Source organism: Egretta garzetta, unplaced genomic scaffold (assembly GCF_000687185.1).
Source record: "Egretta garzetta isolate BGI_Z169 unplaced genomic scaffold, ASM68718v1 scaffold25, whole genome shotgun sequence".
Taxonomy (NCBI): Eukaryota; Metazoa; Chordata; class Aves; order Pelecaniformes; family Ardeidae; genus Egretta; species Egretta garzetta.
The window spans coordinates 687,974-696,252 of NW_009259800.1; positions in this window are offsets into that span (position 1 = coordinate 687,974).

An 8,279-nucleotide genomic window follows, 5' to 3' on the forward strand; every position below is an offset into this window, starting at 1 on the left:
AGTAGAACACAAAGCAGAAGGGATAATTCTGCATCAAAAGGTCAAATTCCATAATGTCAGAACCACCATGGCCATGAATCCTCTCCATTGGGCACTGAGGTCCATCTTAAGAAAAGTAGGGTTCTTTTCCCTTATTCTGATGAAATGGCTGCTGCTGCAGCTCAGTGCTCTGGTGGATGGGAACCTGCTTCTAAAGTGTTAGTCTGAAAGTACTAATGTCTTGTCTATATCCATTTATTCTTGAGTCACTGTTATCCTTCTCTCCCTCCATTTTTATTTACATATAGCAATGATAGCCCTCTTCAGACTTCATTCTAACAGAATGAATGAGAAAGCCCCCCCCTTGTTTCTTCCTGTATGATCAACTTTCTGTTATCCTAATTGTATTAATAATCTTCTTTTGCTCCTTTTCTGATTTTAGCTCATCTTTCTTGAACACAAGTGAATAGAATTGCAAAGATATGCCAAAGGAGGCCATATCAACACTTCCCCTCTTTTTCAGGAATTTGTCTCTGTTACATATTAAGTTTTAGTGTACTTATTTTGCATGATGCTGCAAAGTACCAAGCTTCTTTTAAAGCAGGAAGATGGAAATTAGTACCTGCAGGAAGATCCAGATGTGGAAATTGGACTATGTTTTCACTTTAACTCTGCTTCTCTCAAAAGAAACTCCCCCATTAATGAAAAATAAAACATACAAGGAAGGGGAGGGGAAGCATGTGAATTCTGGTGTCATTTAAAAGTATTTCTGAAGAACATGGGCTAAAATGTCATAATATTTTCTTTAACACCATTAAACATTCTAAGAATTCAATCAACATAGTCATTGCAATTACATAATTAAAACTCAGAACAACACAGTATAATTGCTCTTTTATGGCCATCATTACATAATGAGTGGTTTTATAGCAATCTCAGCTAACTCTGGATTTGGGTAATTTTAAAAAGTTGTTGATTTCCACAGTACTACTCACAATTTGATCCAGAATACTTCAAAAAAGAGGATCTCTATTAAAAATGTTGTTTGTGGTTTTTTCTTTTAAAAGGTTTGAAAGGGGGTCCTCTTGCAAAGGTTCGATAAAAGCTTAAAAACTCAGAAAGTATAAAGTGGATTTTTTTAGTGGCATAAATAGCCAGCTTCAAACTGATAAAAGAATAGAAATGTTCAGCTCAGAGTGATTTTTAATGAAGATGATAAGCCCAGAAAATAACAATTTATGGGCAATATATGACTTAAATCAGTAGCTCAATCATGGAGTCTCTGCCTCCCACACACCAGATTACGTGCTGTGCATCTCAAGATCTGAAGCATGAAAGACACAGCCTAAGGAAAAAAAGGAAAAAAAAAAATCTTTTTGTGTTTATTTGCCTCTCAAATATTGGTTCAGCTTGAGAGGCTTTCTGTCCTACAGTTGCCTCTTCCAGATTCCTCAGAGATGCTCTGCAACTTCTTTCCTTCTCGTTTTGTCCTGCCCCTGTGCTACACCCACCAAGCACTGTGCAGCACTGGCTAGCATGTGCCAGGTCTACCTCATCCCTATTTTGTGGGAGTTGCCATGGGGCATGTTAATCCCTGCAGTTTTAGGTCTGTTTTGCTTACGAATAGCATAAAGAGCTCCGAGATGAATGGTAGCAATCAAGCAATGCATACAAATCCTTACGACAGCATTTCTGGGCACCACAACAGAAAACAAAACAGGCAGCCAACTGCCACTTTTTATTAGACCTCATACAATCACAATTGCATAAATATCCCCATGTTATACAGCAATCAGTCTGCAATTGTTGCTTGCATAGATGACTAGAGCTAACAAAACAAATTATTGTAAGTACACACAACACCAAGCTCAAGATCTCATTGCAGGCTGCAAGTCTAAGAAAGTGGGGAAGTTTTGGTGAGGTTAGCTTGCACAATTTTTATCAGTCATCAGCCTAGGTGGGGTAAAGCTGGCTAAGATACGTCTACATAAGCTTAATTCAGACCTTTAACTGATGAGCAAATGTATTTTTGGACCATATCTTTCACTATCACTTACCAAAAAACCATAAACTAAGGTTGCATGAAAATCGCATCTATTCTCATTTCATATACTACAGAATATTCTGATGTCAGTGTTTGCTTTTCCTTGCCAAGGAGAACAAAATTAGAGACATGCCAACCAAAAAAAGGTGTACATTGCAGAACATGGTACTAATGGAAGCTGAAAGCTGAACTCTCAAAGAATATTTATAATGCAAGAATACTCAATATTGCAGTACTGAGATTGGCATGAATGATTCAAAATATCTCTCAAATTTGTTGATAACATAATACTAATTAAAAATCCAGTTCCCTATATATACTCTAGTGAGATAATACCAATAAGTGTCACACTTGGGCAATAATAGCAAACCAATATTCTACAGGTTAACTAAAGCAAATTCCAGTTTACAGTGTGCAGATATTGAGGAACAGGGGAGTTACCTCTTTAACACCACCTGTGTGTCTAGAAGTTTGCATGTGCTTTGTTCTTCAAATAAGCCACAAAATCTTCCTCTAAATACATTCTCAGTGTTACTAAAGGAAAGTTTACCCTGCAGCAGTGGGTGGTAAATGCTTATTTATGACTGTAAGCTAAAGGTACTATCAACTTCAGAGCATGAGACCTTCACAGTTAAAACAAGTTGATTAAGGTTAATGAGTCAATTAATTTTGCACCTGGTATCATGACTAGCAGGTAACATTCTGCACTTTTTGTCCTAGGGAAGTATATAGCAACCAAAGACCAAGAACAGAGTCATATGAGTTAGAAAAAATACAGTCATCCCTGTATCTCTCAAGTCTTGAATGAAATCAAAGACAATGAAATATTTAGACAGTTGCTTTCTCACCAGTGTTACAACGTGGAATTTTTTTCCCCCAAAGTATCAAGACTTAGGGCATGTGTGTAATACCTGAAGTACATGCTGAGTTGATAAAGCCATGTTCATTAATTGTTCATGGTTGACACCACAGGTGTGCAATGAACATTTTCATTTTATTGACACTCATGGAATTCATCCAGTCCTCAGCCTGCATTTTCTAATATAACTACAGTTTAAAAATATCAATATCAAAAGATTATATTCTGCAGGGCTAACTGAATCAATACAACAGTTTTAATTTGATTCTTATTGAATATACATTCAATTTCATGGGCAGGGGAAGCCTTAAGTTCTTGCTTCATTCACTCTTTTATTATCTAAATTCACCATATTTGAAGGATATTCATTCATGAATGAACTTTTTGCCCTTTGGCAAATAATAATATTAATTTGTACATGTCTCTTGTATTCAAAAGCATCAGTTATGTGCAACTTTGATTTCTAAACACACCCAGAAAAGAGGTCTTAGCAGTCCTTTTATTTAAAGCATGATTTCAACCTGTTGAATGGCATCATGCAAATGGAATTCTAGTCAAATTTGCCTAATCTCATTGCCAGTAATGTACATTAAATCTGGCTTTCATATTTAAGCTTGGCTTTTACCATCTCAGCCATTATAGGCAGTTACCTCTTGTCTGCAAGTTTTTTTAAAAGGGTGTTAAAAGAGTAAGGCTTTAGGTTCATATTTAAAAGATGACCCTGCTGAGGTAAAGCTATTACCTTTATATTTCATTCTATGTTTTGTCAAACTGTGCATCAGCCTTCAGAACAGGCTAGTTCTCCCCACGGTAATGCTGCTTACCTACCAAGAGATCTGACAAACAAATATTCATTAAACAATTACTTCACTAAAAAGTTTGTCTTTTTCTTAGCCCACAAGTCTGATAGGGAGGTTCTCTGATTTCTTTGCCTTGGACTCTCCTCCTACATTTGTAGTACATTTCCCCCTTGTTACAGTTAGATTTGCATCACACAGTATATGATATAGGGGTTCTTTGTTCCTTTTCAAAGGAAAGCTGGAGAGGAGGAAGAAAAGGGAACTCCACAACTCAAAGCCAATACACTTCTTGGAAAGCACCCAGATTCTTCAGTTATCTGATTGACTACACCTCTCTCTTTTTCCATTCTAGCTGCATTATACGTTCTTTGCAACACCAAGTTCATAGCTACTGAGGGCAAGATGGAGCTCAGATGTCCCTATGGCAGCCCATAGGACCAGGCTGAGTTCTGCAGCTAAAGACAGCATAGAGGTAAGGCAAAACCCAAAGTATATTCCACATTTGAACTCCTGACCAAGAGGCTTTTCTCAGCTCTGGTGGTTATGAAAACAGATTTAGAATAAAAACCCCACGGATACTGCATTTTAATCCAAACATAATGTAGTTCAAGTTCAATGACTAAGTTTGGCCATGAAGAGATGCAGCAATGAAGACTAACTGTTGTTCATAACCTGAGTGCTTAGTACACAGGCAGCAGCTGTAAGGATCTGTACTCAGCATATTTTCCTGTTCCTTTTATGGACTGTGAACAGTGTCTTAATTTATGCTAAAACAGTCTGGCTGGAACCATTCATTCATCTCACTTCTCAGGTCCATAAACATGCACTCCTCTGCTGGATTTGATATTCTGCTTTTTGTTTTCTTTCCCACCTGCACATGAGGTAAAACCAAAGACTTTTGCATAGCAAGCAGCAAGAGATTTCTGCAGGGAAGTTATCTTTCAATGTCTTTATGCGCTCCTATTCAAATAGGAACACATTGGTGTGTCTTTCCACAAATCTTCCTACGTTTTCTAGCATTTGATAGGTTACTCATGAAGCAGAGGTATGAAGCATAGTGGGAGCCAAAAAGTACATTAATGAATTCATCTAAGAGAAGTGTTCTGTTAAATAATATGTAGACTAATTAATGTAAATGCAATGGTGAGAACATGCTGACATTGTTGAAGTTAATGATCCAGCTGCATTATCATTTCCATCACTGCAATAGCGAGAAAACCAAAGAACTCTGCTTTCTGCATCCTGGAACAGCATTTTCACTAGTCATCTCACAGAGACAGTGAAACAGTGTTTTTATACTTTACTAAAGACCACTGTGTGATTTTATCATGGAATTTGGGACAACAGTTTAGCTTCACCTACAGCCTTGAACAAAATGTGACACAAAGGTTGTGTTATGCTAGAAATAGTTTCCAGAGCCCTGTGGTTCAATGACACAGGTCCCAGGGTCCCAGTTCTCAGTCCCAGTTTTCCTATGGCTCACTTCTTTCTTTGGGGCATGGCTGACCTGTGCTGCTGGTTCTAGTAGATTTTAACATCCTATATGATAAATCGGGATAGTAGCTACCTCCATGAGATGGTGAAGCCGGTACCTGACCTATTTCAATGCCTCATCCCCTCCTGTGTATGCAATATCTATTTGCTAGGAAAAAGATTTTAAGAACGGCAGAGCTTTGACCAAAGGTCAGTGGGGTCTAAATGGAACTTATGCTGTTGTACAATACAAAACTACCACCTCTCCTTATTTGATTTTATTGAGGAAAACAATCCCAGTGCGTCTGCTCATTTTAAATACAAGTATATGACAAAAATGGCCTACTTCATAAAGGAGCTAAATTCAGACTGCATTTTAACCAAACACAAGCCTGGTAATTTCAATGAAGTGTTGTTGTTTTCCAGGGGTGAAGATGGCAGTGTATAGCAGATGATACTTGGTGTAAACATCTACCTTTCAAAAGCATCTAGGCATCTTCAGTCGTAACTAAGAGATGCTGATGGCATCTGGCAAGACTTTCAAATGCAGGCATTGAAGTCAATAGGAGCTCAACACATGAAAATTTTTAAAGCCTAACAGAAACTTGACATCTGGAGTCTAAAATCCTAAAGATATTTGATAACTATCCCATAATGACCTATGCCCCTTTGACTCTCAATTAAATTTGGGCCAGAAGTGCAAAACCCTCCTTTCAAATAAAGCACCCTGAGACTCAAAAAGCCTTTGGAGCAATGAAATAAAGCAAAGAGACACCAAGTCACTAGACGAGCTGCCAGCTCTGGTAGTGACACAGCAGATTAGCTGCCTTTGCTCAGCACTGCGCCTAAACTGAGAAGAAATAATTATTGGTTTAGGCACAGCACTGTGCTATCTTCCAGTAACAATTTGGGAGAGCCAATATCTCAAACAGGCAGTGTACGTGCCATGAGGACACAGCAGCCTGAAATGGTGCTACCTTCAGCATTTCTGCCCTCTCTGCTGCTACTGCATGACACAAAATCTCCATAGATCCTTTGGAACAATTCCCTCACCAATCCCCTCTTGATCTGTGGGAAATCTCCATAGATCCTTTGGAAAGGTTTGTCCTTGTTCTCTTCAGGCTATGCCACAATTCCCTCACCAATCCCCTCTTGATCTGTGGATAGTAGGGCAAAAATCTTTACCAAAAGACTTCTTATGAGAACAATAAATGTTGCTATTTTAACATTAGCACCTGTAGCCTTTTTTTATAATTATGCTTTAAGATAAAGAAAACTAAAAAAATATTAGCAGTCCTAGAAATGTGGAAAAATGAAGCATAAAACCTAGCACATTTTGGGGGTTGGAAGAGATACTGAGTGAAACAAGTATTAAATGCACAACATTATGAAGACAGAGAGGCCTTTTGCAAGAATGACCTAGAGCGTACAAAACCAAGCTGTCTACATTTTGCCTAAGAATATTCTATAGTCAAAACATCACTGATAGTTCTGATGGTGATGGACAGGGTAGAGGGGAATGCACATGCCCTGTATTGGTACTTTTTCTGTGACAGCAGAGGAAAAAAACCCCACACGTTTTGCCTGTTAGGCAAAATAAGAAGATGCATTTCAAAGTTTACCAAGGAGCTGTTCTGCTGAATAAATGCTTGTCATTTACGTATAATTACTTTTTGACTGAAACGGCTCATCAGACCAGACATAAGATCTGAAGCATGGGCACTTCTAGGCCTTTTGTGCGTATGTGTGGCAACGAAGGAAGCTTCTGAAAAATCAAAAATTTATATCAGGAACACAGAATGCTCTCAAAGAAAATGAAGAATATGGTGCTCCAAATGGCCTAAAGAACAGAAGAGCCAGTGATGAGCTCTTGGTTAATTTCAGGAGGAGCATTTCTGTTGGTAATTTTGATTGTTCAGAATGAGGGGTGGTACTTTACAAGCAGTATAAAATTGCAATGAAAACAATACAACATCGTGCCATCGCTTCATATTTCATAAGTCAGAAATTACTACCATCTTATTTAAGCAGGGCTAGCGTTTGTCTACAGCCCTGATTCACAAATGCATTTAGCTACCAAAGGACTTTTTTCACTGTGAAAATGAAACTCATATGTTTCGGCTCCTGTCTTGAGCAGTACCGGCGTATATCCCTTTTCTACTCAAGTATGATTCATTTTACAATTTCAAAATTTCCTTCCAGCTATGAGTCCTGCAAAGGGACTGCTACTTAGGAAGAATAAAAAATGGCAAGCACAGCTGGCCATCTTGCCTAAAGCCACTCAGTCACAACATTTCTTTGAAATCACAGCAACATGAATTGCATTGGCTAAGTGAGATGTGGCAAGGCCCCGGGCAGACAGACAGACCTTTTCCCCTCCATGGCTTTTTCTAGGACCAGACAATTACTGTAAGGATTATACTCTAGAGAAAGATTTTCTAGAGATCTCGGCTCCCTTCTAAATTCCAAAATAAATATACAGATTCTAAAAAGCACCCAGTGATGGAAAAATACCAAATACAAGATAAAGCACTATAATAAAAACACATTTTAGGAGAAAATAAAATAGCCAAACTCTTCTTCTTTTTTCCTTCCTATTACTTGTGGTTTTATTGACGAAATGTGGCAGTCGAGTAGACACAGGTCTATTTGTGAGTGACCTTCATGGGCAGCCCTTCTTTTCTTGTTGAAAACCACTGTCAGAAGTGGAGGGATCAAGAGTACACCTTATACCATGCAATCTAGCCTTTCAACAGAGTGTATTTGGTTTCAGAAAAATAGCAACTTCAAAGTTTCTGGTAAAAAAACCAAACCAAACCAAACCAAAACAACCAATGTTTGCAAAAAATGTTGTGTCACGTCCACTTCTCATGAGCTGGCTGGAATTTCCAGCCATGCCTATTCCACATGGGGCATCACACCCAGGAACTCCTGTGATACAGCGCAGTAATTCAGTAAAAGAAAATAATTTCACATGGCCTGGAATATATAGCCCAGCTGCTGGAGGGGTTTGGAAATACACAGCACTCAGGGTGCTGTATCTGCAGATGGGATTTATATTTATGCATCTTCTCAGCTGAAAAGTTAAAAAGAAAAAACTTTTTATCTGCTAGCCAGCTCAGCT